The sequence below is a fragment of the Pinus tabuliformis genome, chromosome 5_1 (assembly GCF_031772625.1).
Source record: "Pinus tabuliformis cultivar Carrire ecotype Pingquan chromosome 5_1, CPIR1, whole genome shotgun sequence".
Classification (NCBI taxonomy): Eukaryota; Viridiplantae; Streptophyta; class Pinopsida; order Pinales; family Pinaceae; genus Pinus; species Pinus tabuliformis.
The window spans coordinates 433891194-433910403 of record NC_142305.1 but is presented as its reverse complement, the minus strand read 5'-3'; positions in this window follow the sequence as shown (position 1 = coordinate 433910403).

Genomic DNA, 19210 nt, shown 5'->3' with positions numbered 1-19210 from the left:
TATTGGCCCAATAAACCCATCATCTAATCAAAAGACATATATACTGGTTGCAACAGAATATGTGACTAAATGGGTGGAGGCAGAAGCATTACCAAGGGCAACAGAGGACTCAGTAATCCACTCTCTTTCCAAATTTTTTGTGCGGTATGGCTTGCCTAGAGAAATAATCACAGATGGAGGGCCACAATTTGTAGGCCATAAGATTGCTGCTACATTAAAAAATCATCATATCATGCACAAAATCACATCTCCATACCACCCGCAGGAAAACGGCCAAGTAGAAAGTACAAATGAAGTAATCGAGGCTATACTTACAAAGACAATCGCATCACATAGACGTGACTGCGCTACCCAATTGCCAGAAGCCCTATGGGCATATCACACGACATGGAGAAATACCACAGGATACTTCCCATACCAGCTAGTGTTTGGCAAAGAACCTATCTTCCCAATAGAATTTGAAATTCCAACATTGAGGATAGCTCAGGAAGTAGGCTTGGACATGAATGAAGCACAGATTAACAGGCTACATCAAATCAATGAATTGGATGAAATCCGACTATCAACTCTTCAGAATACTGCACTGATCCACCAACAAAGAGTGAAATGGCATGATGCCCTCATCAAGAAGAAGATCTTCCATGAAGGTGATTAGGCACTTTTGTATGATTCTAGGTTCCAGGATTTCCCAAGCAAACTCCAAACCAGATGGTTAGGCCCTTATGAGATACAAGAGGTGCATGATAATGGCACCCTTACATTAGCCACCGTTGATGGGCCTGGCTACTCTTTTAAAGCGAATGGAAATCGAGTACGCCTCTATCAAAAACCGCTTACAAGGGAATCCTTTTGCCAACAGTTACGAGAAGATTCCAAAATAAAACTTCTTGCTGAGGAGGGAAACCCTTCCACAACACCAATCTAGTGAATAATTTAATTTTTTTCTTGAAACTTGTACATAAGATTGCCTTTCTATTTGATTGGATTTGCTTGGATAATAGATTGTATATTAGTTTTTTTCTCTATTTTTCCTTTGTTGTTCCCTATAGGGAACAGCTGAGGGAACAACAATTTTCGTGTGTATTTTCCCTTGTTGTTCCCTACAGGGAACAACAATTTCTGCGTGCATTTTTCTTTGTTGTTCCCTACATGGGACAACAATTTTTGTGTGTATTTCGCTTTGTTATTCCCTACAGGGAACAGCTGCTGTTCCCTACAGGGAACAACAATTGTCATGTGAATTTTGCTTTGTTGTTGCCTACAGGGAACAATTGTTGTTCCCTCTAGGGAACAACAATTTTGGCATGCATTTTTCTTGATGTTCCCTACAGGGAACAACAATTTTTGTGTGTAGTTTGCTTTGCTGTTCCCTATAGGGAACAATTGCTGTTCGCTATAAGGAACATCAATTTTTGCATGTGTTTTCTCTTATTGTTCCCTACAGGGAATAGTTGTTGTTCCCTACAGGGAACAACAATTTTTAGTGTGTGTTTCCCTTGCTGTTCCCTAAACATCAATTTTTGTATGTATTCCCTTTGCTATTCCTACAGGGAATAACATCGTTTTGCGACTGTTTTCTTTTCTGTTCCCTACAGGGAACAACTGCTATTCCCTATAAGGAACAAAACATTTTTTCGCGTTTTTTTTGCTGTTCCTTACAGCGAACAACTGTTGTTCCCTATAAGGAACAACACTTTTTTGTGTGGACTTTTCTTTTGCTATTACCTTCAAGGAACAACATTTTGTGAATATTTTTTAGAACACCCTCTTTCTTTTCATTGCATAATCATCCCTAGACCATCCCAGTTTCACTCTTTATGATCCTCTTAATGGCATGAAAGGTGCAATACATATTTAAGGATAACAAATATGGAAGTCTAGTGGAACATGAAAATATCTTGAATATTATCATCTTTAACAAGATTGCTTTGTGATGATCCAAAAAGAAAAGGACACAGTTATCTATATCACTTCATTGTCCTCATTTCCACTATAAACCAAACTGATTCATTATTTGTACCATGTTGGTTCCCCCTTTTTTTGTATAACTATCTCTGTGTATTATCAATAATATTATGAATATATTTTTTTATATTGATATTTCAAACTTCTTCAGCCATCCCTACTCTTAAGGAGTGATGAGCCACCCTCTATGTATAAAATGGGGACTGTAAAATAATAATAATAAAAATATATATATTCACTAACAATTTTATGATTTTTTTCCACAGATGGAGGATAGGGGGTCTCATCACGAGCCAACCTACCATGATCATAAGGAAGGAGTGAAGTGGCATTCCCACTATGGCCACCACACCAGGGATATGATCCAATGGATGCATAAACAAACAAAGTCCTTGGAAATAGGAGGTCTCATCACGAGCCAACCTGACCACTTTCGCTACTTCCCAGTGAATGGCAATGTGTTCACCTGGTTACCAAGCCAGCACATTGGTATCTACTACGGACATCATAAGACACTTCCCCAATTATACATAGACGACCATGGTTCCCAAGGGTTAGAAAGAAACTCTGTTGAGGCTATGGATGCCTGCAGGCAATAGAAGCTCTGCTGATGGTATTGAAGCTTTATTTTACATCAATAATTATTATATTACCATTTTCTTATTTTTTTATCTTTTCTATGGAGAGATTATGTCCCTAACGTACCTTGAACCTTTATGCATGAGTAATATTTGAAAATCAATTACAATAGTTTTAAGTGGAATAACAGTAGTAAAATATTTCCTGCGTATGTTGTCCCTTTTTCTTTACCATATCACATCACAATAGCCTATCACTTATTGACAATTCTCAGTACAAGCCTTGATTTCACCATTCCAATATCCTTTATGATGCTTTCATTAATATGTGTACCATGCCAATCCATCACCCCTGTACTTTGCCGCCAACACTTTACCCTTTCACTCATTCGGTCATAGGTGACCTATTATTTCGAAGGGGGGCGGGGACCTCCAATGTACTTATGCATGTGCTGTCAATTTTTCATTAGATTTTGTAGAATGATATGACATTCCATGATCACAAAGCATGTGGTATGATAACAACCCTCAATAATGGTATTTATGTTTATAAAGTATCACCTGATAAAGCTATCACAACCATTTTCTATTCCATCACTCAGCTCTATTCGTTGCTATGTTTTCCCTGCTACACTTATCGTTTGCAGAATTCAAGCATTATGGGAGGAAGAACAGTGTGCAGAGAACCTCTAATACTGGTTGTTTCTGATGAAGCCAGGGAAATTTTAGCTCGAGCTGGGTGGATAGCATACTTTACGAGATTTCAACCACCCAACGAGGAAATTGCCATTGAATTCTTACGAAATCTACAAAATGGACAATCCATGGTAAGGGGCAGGCAAATCATTGTATTAGATGTTGTGATAGCGGAAGTATCCAGGTTACTGGCAGAAGGACTAGTGTGGGCTGGTAAGCGGTTGAAGTTGCAGGACACTATCGAGGCTTTCAGGGACAAAGGACAGGAGCTGATAAAAAAGGGCAAAGGCGTTCGACCATCTTCTCTTGGAGAACCATGGGGAGAACTAGCAAGAATTGTCCAGAACTACATTACATGCGACGAGCGCAAGGACGTGGTAAGGCCGCATCAACCCAAACTCTTAGAAGTTCTAAAACGAAAGTGCTGTGTTAATTTACCTTCATTATTGAATTATTTACTACATGACACCGTCGAGAGGCTAAGACGGTCCCAACACATAGAAACCGTAGTAAGCCACCATTGTCTAATAAGGCTAATAGTCAGCTATAACCTCGCCCAGCAACAATCAAGATAGGATGAATTGATATTAGCTCTCGAAGGAGGTTTAGCCTTGCCTACACCTAACACCATTTCGAAAAGGAAGAGGAATACCCTTGCAAGGAACATACCTCAAAAGTGCAGACGATTCACAAGGTCGGGGTCAAAATTAGGAGCAGCCGAAAATCCTCAAGGCAGTATCAGTCAACCTATAGAATTATCCAGCCCAGTAAGTGAACAATACTTGCAGCTAGAGTTAGAAGGCTAGGATAACCCTGAATCAGACCATGAGGAAGAAACAGGGCATTCTAGAGATGAACAAAGAAACAAATCAGGACTTCCCTCAACACCAAGCACGAGTCCCCAAGGTGATTTGTTGCATGATTTTGAATTGGCCCAGGTCCTGGCCAACATGAATGATTACATGCAGCCTAAAAGCCCGCTCAATCTTAATTTAGGAGCAACCCAATCTCCTGAGAATGCTGGCGACACCAGAATTCTATCTCCCTTAAAATATGCAAGCCATGAAGCAGAAATAGATGTAGAGGCCATTCGGGAAGCAGAGAACCAATCTGGTGACACGCTCCTAGTAGAAAATAGCCAGGTAGGCCTAAGCACAGAGAACATAGGCCAAGAAGAAGAAGTAGAGACAAAGATGCTTCAGGAAGCCGATAATCAATCAGGAGACACGGTCCTTTTAGAACAAAGCCAGGGTGAGCAACCAGGCTCTTTAGAAGCAAAAACTATTAACGAGACTATCAGCAGAACAATTGCTCCTCCAAAAAAGTATAGAGCCAAATTGAAAAAGCTTAGGAAAGAAAAGCAGAAGCTTTGCAAAATAGTAAAAATTCTTAGAAGAAAAATAAAGGAAATCACAATGGGAAAGGTCCTGAACAAAACCCCGGAGACAAAGAACGCGGCTATAAAGGCAGAATCATATGAAGGGAGGGCTACAGGGACTCAAACTGAGCCCATACCCACTCAACCAGTCATCATTCAAGAAGAACAACATGCAATTTTCGTAGATGTAGCTACTCAGACAGAGGATGTACCCTCTTATAGCATGGCTACTCAGACAGAGGCTTGGACTTCCCATAATAAAGAGATTCAGACAGAACACATCCTTTCTCATAGCATAAGCACTCAGACAAGCATACAAGCTAAAGATGTCATGACACACAATGACCCCATTATTCTGAATCTTCAGGAAGAATTAGCACATGCTCGGCTTGCGTTAGAACAACGTGAACAAGAAACCATTTCCCAGCAAAAATACCAAGAGTTGCAGAGGCATCTTCGGGAAATGAATGCAACAAAGAGTGAGACCTTCGACACATACATAAAAGCAGAAGAGAAAATTGAGAGAATCAAACTCAAATTAGATAGGGTCATATCTCGGATAGACACCATCTGCTCGTTATATACAGATGTCTTGGCATGCAGGGCTCCTGCCACTAATTATGCCTCTTTTTTTTTAGAACGATACTTTCTATTGAAAATTAAATCCATGAGAGCTGGAAAACCAATTGAATTAAAAATAGTTGAAGATTTTATAAATTGTTGCAAACAACATGGTGTAAAGGTTCAAAGGCTGCTTTGTGAATTTTACCTACACAATTTTGTATTAGAGGATGAGGTGGAAAAGAACCCTAACCCTTTTGTGGGAGATTTTCAATTCCAAGCCTTTATCTCATTTGCAGTCAATCAACTTAAATGGTTCAAAGCTCATAACGCATTCCAAAGACAAGAGCATGGATTGGATCTTTGGGTAAGAAGTGAACCCAAGCACCCTTTGCAAATGCTTTCCAACCATAAGAGTCTGATGACAAGGGAAGGGGTGATTAAAATTTTAGGACCTATTCATAAGGAGATTGGATAGAATGGAGTATTATATTTAAAATCCATTCAAGAAATCTCTCTGGCTGCATCCAAGCTTAGGTGGATGGTCTCCACTAGTAGTGTGTAGGATAGGAAGCCATTTAACTACTAAAATTTTAAGGCAACGACAACCCGTTTTGTCACCTATAGCAACCTCATTTTAAGAGAAGGACCCTATTGGTTAGGATGTCAGTTTCATAGCCCCATCATTTGGTATCCTCCTGAAGGTTACAGGGCCATCTATGAATTGCCTGAAGGAAAGGAAGGGCCCACTTTTGCGCTCTTAGCTGAACATCATGGTTTTAGACCAATTTTTGATGCTCCTTCTCTAGCCTACTCATTAACTTCACTCCATTAGAATTACTTACTTTTCATGAGGACATGAAATAGGGTAAGCAGGGGAGTATGTTGAGTTTCGAAATGGGTATGTATTTACTATTAATTTCATCATCATTTTCCTTGATTCTTATCTTTTTCATATCTTAATGTGCTAATATATTGAGAAATTATGGTAAGAAATGAAGGAATTATTTACAATTACGATTTAGCTAATTTTTACCCTTATTTATGCCAAAAAGTGACAAAAGGAACGATTGTTGTTCCCTGATGCCTGCCGTTGGAACAACAAAATCCGACAAGCAAAGGAAGGAAAGCGTCGATTGCGGACAAGGCTAAGAGTGAATCAGAGGGATCAATGCAGAATGGGAAAATATGTCTAAAGTTAGAAATTGGTTGTGAATCCCTCAGGATCGGGAGATCCTGAGGGATCGCATTTACCATTTACCCTTTACCCCTTTCTGATTAGAAAAGAAAGCGACTATAGGAAGAAAGGGGAGGAATCTCTGCTATTTTTCAAGTTGTAAATTTAATTACAAATTTGTGTTGTTGGAGCACGCGATTATATTGTAATGCTACTTAAGTTCGATGATTAATATATAATTGAAGTTGTTGTTCCCTCACATTATCTGAAGTAACTTAGCATTGTTCGCTGCTGGCTAAGGGCCTAGCCTCTGGTGGATTTAACTGCTTTCTTGTGTTATATTTCTGATTCTTCTAAAGTTTGGTTGGTTTGATAATTTCTTGTTTCTGTGAGTTTACTTTATTCATTGTTTATCACTTTCTTGTATTGAAGTAGTGTATGTTCTGTTTATAATTTACAACACTGTCATTTGATTTGAGTTTTGTTTATTACAACGTAAATTATCTAGATAGTGCATCACATTGATTTAATCATCTGTAAGAGTTTGATTATTGCTATTAGACTCTCAGAATTGATATCATTCCTATTTTGATTGCTTTATAGAGATTGAGTATAGTTTAGATTGAATCAGCTAAGAAGAGGTGAGTTATTGGTACTGTGCTCTTGGCTGATGATGCTGTTACTTGAACTGTTGTAAGATTTGATTTCAGTAGAGGATTGAGTTTTGATATTTCCTTTAATCATTGCAATTGGATTTTATTATATGCATCCATTTATTCTTGTGTCAAGATCTATACTACAATTTAGGAAACATTACTCTGTAAATTAATAGTAGCCACATACTGTGTACACTCTTGAAGTAAGAGGACTTGCCCGAGTTGATGATTAATGTGGGATAATTAGGAGTTTTAAAAGGAACCATTTATCAGCCAACACTAGGGTGCTATCTTTCTCAACCTTCCCCAATCCCACCGGACACATAGTTGGAACTCCTTCCTAGTCCAACTGGTGGAAATGACATTTATAGAGTAGATAATAGTAGTAGTAGTAGTAGTGCAGAGCATAGTTCTAATACATATGATGTTTGGACTTTGTATTTTGATGGTTCCAAGACAAAGGGGGCCCCTAGAGATGGTTGTGTTTTAGTAGACTCGCAATAGAGAAAACACCTGATCATGGAATTCAAGTGCACGAATAACACCACAGGATATGAAGCACTCATCCTAGGCTTACAGAAGGCCATTGACCTCAACGTTGGAATTCTCAAAGTAGTAGCTGACTCAAAAATCATCATAAGATAGGTACATAATACTATACACTGTGTGTCACCTCATTTGAAAGGTTATCAACAAGAGGTATGGCACTTGATTTCTCATTTCCAAGATTTCAATATCATGTTCCTAGAATGTGTAATGCAACTGTAGATACATTAGAAAATTCTGTTTCTAGGTTGTCACCATTTAGGGATGGTTTTTCTGTTGAAATTCTTTAGAAACCTTCCATCCCTGAAAATATCACTAATTTAGGCATTTTTAATGATGACTAGTAGATATTGCACTTTATGGAAAATGTTGATGTATTCAAAGATGCAACTATCGATGAAGATAAGCATGAAAGAGCGTTACAAGATGTAGCTCACACAAACAAAGAGAACCCCATGCCAAAAGGCATGGTATCATTAGAAAAGTTATGACTTGCATAATTGCTTCAGAGGTCTAGTCAACACAAAAACCCATAGGTCAACACTATTGCATTTATAGATAAATATTGGAATAAAGAAATATCTAAAGTTTGTCAATCTCAGTACTTGCTGCACACCACAAGAGTGGCAAGGCTTCATGTTCTTATTCAACCAAGAGATGTTTTCTTGTGGACATATAATGAGCTCAAAAAATATGACATGCGAATATTCTATCATGTTATCTCGATCAAGGAAGGGGCAAAGCCTTTTCAGCAAAAGTTGTGAAAGGTGCATCTGACGCTTGAGCCCCTGATTCAAAAAGAGTTGAGAAAGCTAATGGATTCTTAAATCATATACAAGGTGTGACATTAAACTTGAGTATCAAATATGGTCCTAGTGAGGAAGAAGTCCAGGGAAATCGGCTTGTGTATTGACTTTCAAAACTTGAACTGTGCCTCAGACAAAGACAATTACCCTGTGCTCTATATGGAACAAATACTACAGACAGTATCAGGGTCAGAGATGTTTTCTTTGTTTGATGGTTATTTATGCTACAACTAAGTTCTGGTTTGAGAGTCTTACAAACTAAAAACTACATTCCGCATGAAGTGGGGAACATTCGCATTCAGAAGGATGTGTTTTGGGCCAGTAATAGTGTCATAGACTAATCAGACAAAGCATAGTGGTGTATCTTGATGATGTCACAGTGTTTTCAAAGAAAATATCCGACCACCTATGCCAGTTGAATAAAATCTTCAAGAAATTTCAAAAGTATTCGATATCGCTTAATCCCATGTAGAGTATTTTGGCTGTGTCTGAGGGGAATATCTTTGGACACATTATCACGAAAAGTGGGATTAAGTTAGACCCGGAAATGGTCAAATATATTACGCATATTCTCTTGCCAGTGAATAAGAAAACTATGCAGTCCTTCCTAGGTAAGATCAACTTTCTCCGCAAGTTCATCTCTAATTATGCTCAAACTTTCAAACCCATGTGGGAGATGGTAAGGAAGGATGCAGTATACAAGTGGGACAAAATGGAAAAGGACATGTTTTCCTGTATCAAGCAAGCGATCAAAGAGACATAAACCATGTACAACCCATATTTCAACAAATATTTTATGCTCTGCACCTTCACTTATGATACTTCTCTTGTAGTTGTGCTTACATAGAAATATTATCAGGACAATGAGTGACCAATATCTTTTATGAGTGCTAGCCTAAAAGGACCCAAGATTAATTATCCTGCCATTTATAAATAGGAATATGTAGTCTACAATGTGGCAAATAACTTCTGACCCTATCTCTTGAAGAATCATTGTATTATATTTGTTCCGCACCCAATAGTGAGATCATTGTTTGTCCAACAAGAATTGGGTGAGAGAAGAGAAAACTAGATGACCAGTCCACAAGAGTACGACTTAGAATTCAAACCATTTCACACCATCAAGGGTCATGGTCTATGGTGGCTAGCACTAGAATCGATGGATGAAAAATAAGATGATCCATCTGGTTGGGAGCAAAAAATCAAAATGTATAATGTTGAGTGAGCCTCCCCCACTTCTATTTCTAACTCTTGGTACGCGGATGTGTGCTAGTATCTTGAGCATGTTACTTTTCCCTCTCACTTATTGGCACGAAAGAAGAGGGAAGAGGGAAGTTATATTAAAATCATTATCTTACCATTTGGTGCTTGGGGTTCTTTTTAGAAATCACCATAACGGAGTATTACTCAAATTCTTAGAAGCACACGACTCAGAAAAAGTATTGCGTGATCTCCACGATGGGCTAGCCGGGCAACACTTTTCGGGTGACATAATAACGCACAAGGTTATGCGGGCTAGATTTTATTGGCCCACATTATTCAAATATGATCATGCATATTCTCGCAAGTGTCTGATCTTTAAGAAATGTGTCGACCGAGGAAATAAGTCAACCACCCCGTTGCATGCTATCATTGTGGAAGAATCATTTCAACAATGGGGCCTAGATGTGATTGGTAAGATGTTTCCGCACTCATTAAAGAAACACCGCTATATTCTCACTTAGATATACTACTTCACATGGTGGGAAGAAATAGTGCCACTCAAACAAGTGAATGATCAGGAACTCATCAATTTCCTTAAGCAGAATATCATTTCTAGGTTTGACATTCAAACATCACTTGTTTTTTACAATGCAACGTACTTTTCATCGTTAATATTATTTGAGTTTGCAATTGGAAAATGGAATTGTTTTGAAACATTCAGATAATTACTATCCATAGGGAAATGATCATGCCGAGTCCACAAATAAGAACCTTATCTGCACCATCAAGAAGACCATTTTATCTAAACAAAGGAACTGACACTCCGCTTTGGTGAATGCCTTATGGGTTGACCGAGTCACACCATAAAATTCCTTGAATATGTTTCCTTACTTCCTGCTGTATGGAAAAGAAGCCATCCTACCCCTGAACATCTATTTTCCTGCCCTTAAAATTTCACAAGAATCCCAGGGCAAGTCATGTTTATTGATTCAGATTAGGATAGACACTCTTTGCAAGTTGCAGGAAGAAAGACATAAAGAAAAATGTTTTTTTTTTCTCTTCACCAGAGTCATATAAAGAGGTGGTTCGACAAGAATTATACAGGGAAGAATGTATTTAGTGTGGGTAACCTAACCTTAAAGTGGGACAAATCCCACGAGGACAAAGGAAAACACACTAAGTTTCAATCCCTGTGGATCAGACTGTTCACTGTCCATGAAAAGCTTGGCCAACACACATATTGTCTTCAATCACTAGACATGAAGATTGAATATCTTCCTATTAATCACCAAGATTTCAAATAATATTTTCAATGATGATCTAGGATTGTTCCCTTCCCTATGTACATAGTTTATTTTCTTGTTTGTTTGTTTTTTTGGTCTTGTGTTTGTTTTCATTTATGTAAATAAGTATCCTATGTGAACGTGGTTTCTAGATTCTTTGTGTGTGGCTGAGTTGAAAAGAGTCTTGTGACACTATAACATTTGGCTAACCTTTGGTCCTCCTACTTTGTGTTGGCCACATCTTTTGGTCAATGATTTTTCGATAAAAAATATGATCCATCTGTAAGGAGAGTTTTGTGTCAAACCATGATACCTATGTCTATTTTGGAAACCTTATTCCCGTACTTAGTCCCTTATGTTTCAGTGTTTTCGCACTTATCCGATTAGTAGAGGAGGAAAAGGAGAAAAACCCAAATGAGTAAACCTAAATTAGAGGTCTCTATATGCTTCTTGGAAGGAACAACCTCTTCTTCTCTCAATAAGTCAGGATCCATCTTCCACCCTTAAAATGGATAAGTGCCTATGTACAATCCTATTTAAATATATAAATAAAGAAAAAAGAAGAGAAAGGCTTCCTACACAGAGAGGAGAGGCAAGGAAATCTACCAGGGTACTTTCTAGGCTCGTTGGAAGCAGATCAATATTTGTGTTCCTGTAGTGACTCCATCGGGGTAATGTCCAGGCCTACTGGCAGGGGAGAAACACCAAACATGAAAAACTATACTCTTAAAATCTAAAGCTCGCAAATTATAATACACTTTTCAATTCGAAGCATTATGATATGAATGATCTTATGTTTGGGTTTAACCAATATGGCACAAAGGGGACCATGTTTATTCATGGGGTAAGTGGGGAATCCAAATTGATATACATGATGAATCAATACTCCTTGAAGAACTCAGACCCAAAACAAAAGAAACACCCAAGATTAAGAATTTGGAATTTTTCGAGTGTGTCACCAAGTGTTGTCACTGCTACAACACCCTCCAAAATTTTGGCCTGCACCCAAATTTTGGAGCCTACCTCGCTCTTGCATACTGTCATCACAAACATTGAGACTCATTGCATGTGTTTTCACTACGTGTTTTGCTCCCATTTGTAATAAAATCAAAGTGTCTTCTTTTTGTATTTTAAGTGTCGCACAATGTATATGGGATTGTTTTGGTGGTTTCAAGGGGTTATTTTTGTGTAAATAGGTTGTTCTTACTCTGTAAACATCTGTTGCATTCATTTCCAAAGTTTTAAGAACTATTGCACAAGTGTTGTCACGGTTGTCGCAAAGTGTATCTTTGGTATCTCACTTGTCATCACAAAATTATCGCATTGAGGGAAGCTTGTTGCTCATGTGTTTTAGATGATCTATGTTGTGTCTTTAAGTGTTCTAATTGTGTGATCATAGTAAAATCTTATCACTATTCAGATCAGATTCATGGATCCCACACTTAGCCAAATTTTGGAAAACTTCCGACCAAGAAACTTAGCCTCATCTAACCCTCCTGAAATGATCATTGCGTAGTCTTAGCCCTCAATATACAACCTTTCCTCCTGGTACTGCATAATGTGCAGTTCGTACCTCCTAAGACTATGCACTGCGCAACAACAACGCTCAAGCTCACTCTCTGACCCAAAAAACTGCACAATTTCCTTCTCATTTCCAGTTAGTACTGCACATTGTACAATCACAAGGTTCAAGCCTCAACCCTGAGCCCTTGAACTGCATAAATGCACAATCATTTGGCCTCCTCTGCCTTCTGGAAGTGGTAGTGGGAAAAATCAGTGCTCAAGCCCTTACCTGGATCCCTAAGCTCCCCAATTCCATAATCTTATTTCTTAGTCGATCTTAAACTTCATAGTGCAAGGTATCAAGGATCAAGCCAGACCTCTAACTACCTAGGCTGCACAAATGCGTAGTCATTGAGCCTCTCCCTCAGCCTACCACCCAATTTCGACTCAGTCAGTGGGTTGGCATGCAACATGTTAGAATAGGGTTTTATCAAACTGATGTCATCTTTTCATGAAGGAATTGCAGATGCAAGAACTTTATCATACCATGAGAGGATTATGAAGAAGGATATGGAGAAGGGGAGCATGCAAGAAGGCACCTTTGTAGCTAAATATACAAGTAGATCAATCAGAAGAAAGAAAAGGGACACCAGTTCGTAGCTCTTGCTCAAGATCTAATATCACTGAAGACTCCTCATCTATAAGCCATATAGAGGAGGACAAAAGAGCATTCTCAAGGATACACATGGCAAGAAGAAGCAAGAATGAATTTACATTGCCATGTCATCAGTGTCATGTCATGATATGTCATGGGTCACCATGCGGCACATCACTTTTGTGGATTATGTAAATTATTATTCAAAATGTATTGTGAAGTGGAAGCCCAAAGGACATGTACAAAATATGAAGACATGTAAAGTGAAAAAGTCATAGGAAGTCAAACAATCATGAGGGTAGTCAAAGGGTCACAAGGGAGGTGAAGCATCACCTCATTGTATGATCAAAGTACTTTTCACCTTGGCTCCTCTTGCAAGGCATCAGAGAGACAAGCTAGTTCTTTTGGGGAGAAAGTAGTGGCTCCAACACTCCACTATTGGAGCTAGTGGTGTTCATTGTATACATGTGTCTTGGGACTTTTACTTAATATATGAAGCCTGATGGCCAACATGTTCTTCATGCATGGATTATGAATGTTTGTAAGACTGTTATGTGAATGTTTATGATTCATGTTTGTTTTCACCTGTACTAAAGTAGTTGAACTATTTCAGTTATTTTAGTGCTTATCATATTGAGAATGTGTTGTAGTGGTTGCAATGCCCATTGCATATTTGTGGACTATTCTACTGGATGTTAGATGAATACCTCTCATTTGTGTGTGTTTCTATTAGAGTGGTAGTATTACCTCTCTCTTAGAGGCTCTCTTTTTCTTCCCTCCGCAATAGAAGAAGCTTGACACACCTACAACTGAACACTCACTAGGCACACTTACTTTCTTTTCAAAGGCACATATGCGTTCCTCTCTCTTGTTTAAAATTAGAGTCAAAGAAAATATTTGATAAAATGGTAATCAAGTCGTATTATGGATGGGTCTCCTATCCAAAATGGTGTGAGGTGTAATTGGGACCACATATCGTCGAGACCCCTTTGAATGTTGGCAGGTCTAGCACTGTTAGTAGGTTTATGGAAACCTCAAAATTCTAGTATCCCTTTAACTAGTTCAAGGGGAAACTTTTCAGGATTTGAGAGAGCTTGGGGAGGTGTTCCCTCATCCCTCTTCCTCTTTGATTCACTTTGTTCGGTCTTGTTGGTTGCTGATTCATGTGTCTAGAGTTCACATGAATTATTCTTCATCTTTTGTTGTATGATGGGACAATCTATACTTAGGTGTTCCTCTCTTCAGTTCCAAGATGAAAGTTCCTTTCTTTTCTCTCCAACCTTGCAAGGTCTCTTTATGGTCTTGTCATCATGGAGTTCTTAAGTTGATGCATGTTACGAAAACCCTTCCATGTATGACAGTTGTTGTAACAATATCTTGTTCAACCTCTCCTTCTCCTCTTACTTTCTAATGGGCCTCTTATTCTCTACCTTGTTGCTCTTCAACTCAACTTTCAAGCTCCTATAGGTCTCTACTCTATTAGGGGAACTTTCCATTTCTTTCTCATGATGGAATTGGTCCATGCTATGTTTTACCGTGCTAATGTCCATCCTCTTATTTATTACTGCAAATGGATCTTCTTATGCACTGTCACACACATACAACTATTAGTTATATGAACAAAAAAAAATTGACTTGTTACCTTGCCATGCCAACACTAAGAATGTTGTTTTGAAGCATGTTGATATTTTATTGTTCGTGTTAGCCTTATGGGAAAATGGTCCAAAAAAGGATCCAAGTATGCCCCAAAAGTCTTCAAAATCCTCTCAAGGATCGTTCAAAGTCGAAATGGTCACGGGAGGAAAGCCCTTGTAAGGGCAGAAATACACTATTGGGAGGCTCAAAACACTCTAAAAACATGGAAAAACCATTATTGTAGGCTTAAACTAGGCATCGCACAGCAGCCGTTAGATCTAGTTGATCAACAGCCCAGAGGGGACAGTCAAAAGGTGGGCGCATGACATCGCTAATCAGCGATTACCGATGATCGAATCGGCAGGTCACATCGAAGGGAAGCACATGTTCTATTGTATAAAGGATTGGGGAACGAGTGACTCGCGATTGCAATTTTTCGCATCTCAATATCGCTATCGGCGCCAGCCTGGGGATGAGGCCTAGTCACGGGAATATGTGTGACCTAATGGGTGGACAGAGGGGACAGTCAAAAGGTGGGCGCATGACACCGCTAATCAGCGATTACCGATGATCGAATCGGCAGGTCACATCGAAGGGAAGCACATGTTCTGTTGTATAAAGGATTGGGGAACGAGTGACTCGCGATTGCAATTTTTCGCATCTCAATATCGCTATCGGCGCCAGCCTGGGGATGAGACCTAGTCACGGGAATATGTGTGACCTGATGGGTGGACCTGATGTAATTATATGCGATAAATGGATATATTTTCAAATATGTGAAAGGCCATTTTAATGTTTTTACGTGTATTGCGCTATGTAATGAAATACATAGGAACCTTAGCAGCACCGATAACGATGAAGTCTGGACCTGATGTATTTTAGAGGTGAAATATATATATGTTTTCAGGTCCACAAAGGCTGGTTTTTTCATGTTTTTTAAGGTTTTCGCCATATTGCAAAAATACGAAGGGAACAAAGGGATCGGGCCATCTGCGATAGGCGACAGTGACCCAAAGGGCAGACCCGATGGGTAAATAAATCATTTTTGAGGAATTTTAAAGTGCGAAAGGAACAAACATTGGTGGGAGTTTACAACATTACAGTGGTTTCTGTGTAAAATAGAAAACACTCATTATTAAATAGTTCGAAGAGAAACCGAGCCCAAGAGGCATCTACAGCGCAACAAAGCATGCCCAACCAGCCTGAAACAGAAATATCATGGGAATGTACAGCACAAAACAGCCCGAATCAGATACATCATGGAGCAGCACAACAGGACACAGCCAAAATCAACAGAAGAGATTGTGGGCATCTCTGTTCAGAGAGAGCTGCCTGCCAGCGCACCCAAAATATATGAATGTGGTTATTCCTCTGTCAGAAAGAGAAAAACCTATGAGCCATGCCTGCCTATTGAGGGAATCAAACGAATAAGGGATAGATTAGACAAGGTTAAGACTCCAAGCCTTCTAGAGAGCTCAGGAGCATTGTAAAGGGCCTATAAAAGGCAGAAAACTAGATGTAACAAGGGTTCAACTTTTGGAGAGTATTCCTCCTCTGTTCCTTCAAGCTTCTCATCTGCATTCTTTAGTAATACAAGCTTCTTTTTCTGTTATATGTTCAATGTCCATTTCTCTTCCGTTCTATGCTTTCACTTGAACAATTTGTTCAGGTTTTCTTTCTGTTTAAGGCCATATAACTGTCATCTTATCTCTACTTTGATATATTAGATTTGCAAGCTTCTTTGCTGCCTGTAGCTAACCATTTATATGTGTTATTATATATGCATCTGCTAATATAGTCAGTAATTTCATTTGTTGCCTGTAGCTAGCCATTCATATATGCTCATGTATGCAATCTACTGGTACTATCAATATTTCCATCTATCCATTAAATCTACAAACTATTGAGCATTTGTGGTCTAAAGCCTTGTCTTATTTGGGGTGTTCATGCATGTCTTGAGTGAGAATAGAGCGGAAATGATTATCTAACTTGATCCAAACCATCATTTATTCCAATAGTTCAGAGAACAATATTGAAGCTTACATGTTACCGGGCATCTTCAATTTACAACCTAGGAGAGTTTCCTGGAGTGCTAACATAATTGGTGCCGCTGCTAGGGAGAGGAAACTGAAGCTCAGCTTCCCTAGGAAACGACATAGATCCATCTTTGATGATAGACAAAGTCTGGGCACATTTTTTGGCTATAATCATCTATTTAGAGACTCTACTAGAGGCCGAACCTCTTGGCAACTCCACTTCATAGTTCTGGCTCAGTTTGTGAGGCATACTCAGAGAAATCCTCAAAAACTACAAGCTGACCCAGCGCCTGATCCTGAAAAGATCATCAAAGAAAGAAAGTTATTGCAGAAAGGAGCATCAGGTTCAGGTAAACCTAAACAATCTCCTATATCTCATCAAGAAAGGCTTGTAATAGAACAAATACATGTTGAGAGTATAGCATCTAACACTAGCAGTGATTTTTTTTTTTCAGAGATTCATAAAGCTCCTTGTTCTTTAGGTTCTCCTTTTGCTTTAAGCACAAAGGAAACCTCACCTCCTATCCATCACACTCCTTTAGTCCTGTTAGTCACTCCTCAGCCCTCTATCATTCAGACTGCTAGTACTCTTTTAGCCACCACAGCTATGGCTGGTCCACAAGCACCTACCAAAATGGAAAGAATCATAGCTGCTAGGTATGGACCCCTAATACTGCCCACTCCTTTGAATGCCATGCATACTAGAAAATATAAAAAATATAGGACTAAGTTCACTGGGACTAAAGTGTTACTTCCGAAGAACATCTTGAGTCATTTTATAGCTATGCTGATAATTTGGACATTAGTGAAGATGATGTGTGGATGAGATTCTTTGTCCAAAGCCTAGATGGAGAGGCTAGAAAATGGTTCAGAGAACTAACCCCAAGATCTATAGCAGACATTGAAGCTTTAGATGATGCATTCCTAAAGCATTGGGGGGATAAGAAGGATCTCCTCTATTACCACATTGAATTTGGCAACTTAAAGAGAGAAAATGGTGAGTCACTGTCTGATTTTAATAAGAGGTTTAACCATATGTATAGCAAGATACCAGCTGAAGTAAAACCCACTACTACCTCTGCTAAACTCACCTATGCCAGTTATTTTGATTCTCATTTCTACCTACTGTTGAGAGAGAGGCGATGCACTACTTTGGCTGACATGCAGGATGCAGCCTTGGAAGTGGAATCCAACATCATAGATGCATAGAAACTCAAGGGAAATGTTGATAGAAGAAAACAGAGGGGAAGGCCTTCATCATCCTCTGATCCTAAGATAGATAAAATGACCAAAATGATCGAGTCATTAGCCTCTGAAATCTCTAAATTGAAGGTTGAGTAGCAACTGGGGAAAGGAAGAATGCCTAATACCTTTGCCCCAAGAAATCCAAATCTAAATCCATATAAAAGAATGAATGAGCAGTTTCAGATTTTGCAAAGAAACAAAAATGTAAATGAAGACCAAAGGGTGAAGGATCCTTTTTAGAATGCAGTCATGGAAGAAGAGAAGTTCGAAGAAGATGATGAGATCCATTGTCTAGAAGACAAAGGCAATGCTCCCTTTTTGACCTCAGCTGCATATGAAAAGTCATTATACAATGACCCAATCAGCCAAGAATGGGATGGTGAAGCTATTCTACAAGTTGTAGATCAACAAAGATATAATTTAAGGTCAAAGATAAATAGTGCCAAGGAAACTCTTGTTCAAAGAGCTGCTGTCCCTAATGTACCGCAAGCTAATAAGCAAAAACAACTGGCAGTTGATCCCATAATCCTCAAAGCTCTAGCTCATGAGGTAAGATGCCTCGACAGGTCCCCTTCTCATTTCAGTTTTCAATCAGAAATTCAGAAGCTAAGAATACCTATGCCTCTAATTGAACTAGTGAAGAATGAGTCCTTCAAAAGATCCATCCTCGAGGTCCTTGAACCTAAAGCCATCCAAGCCTTTACTGACTATGTAAATCTGCAAGATGACAAGCTAGCTGTTATCGTCAGCCCAAGGATTGAAAACTGTGAAGACAACTCCCCTTCATTCTATGTCTTTCTGACTATTCATGATAAAATCCTTCACAACTGCCTGTTGGACACTTGAACCAGCCATAATCTAATGCCCAAGGCTGTCATGGATGAGTTGGGTCTTAACATCACTAAGCCTTATCATGACCTGTTTTATTTTTACTCGAGAAAAGTGAAATGTCTAGGGTTAATCAAGGACCTAGCCATCACTTTGTCTCAGCTGCCTATGAAAAGCATGATGATGGACATTGTGGTAGCAGATGTACCTCCCAAGTTTGGCATGTTACTTTCCAGAGGTTGGATCAAGAGATTAGGTGGATCATTACAAAATGATCTGTCCTATGCTACTGTCCCAGTTTTTGGAGGTGAGAGCAAGGGATTATATAGAGAGGCTCAGTTGGCTTATGTAATCATCGATGAAAAGAATCCCACCAATTATCCCATATATTCCATCGACACTGATTTTGGAGCTTGTATCCTTCTTATTGAAGAATCTCAGTTGGCCTCCATGCCGCTC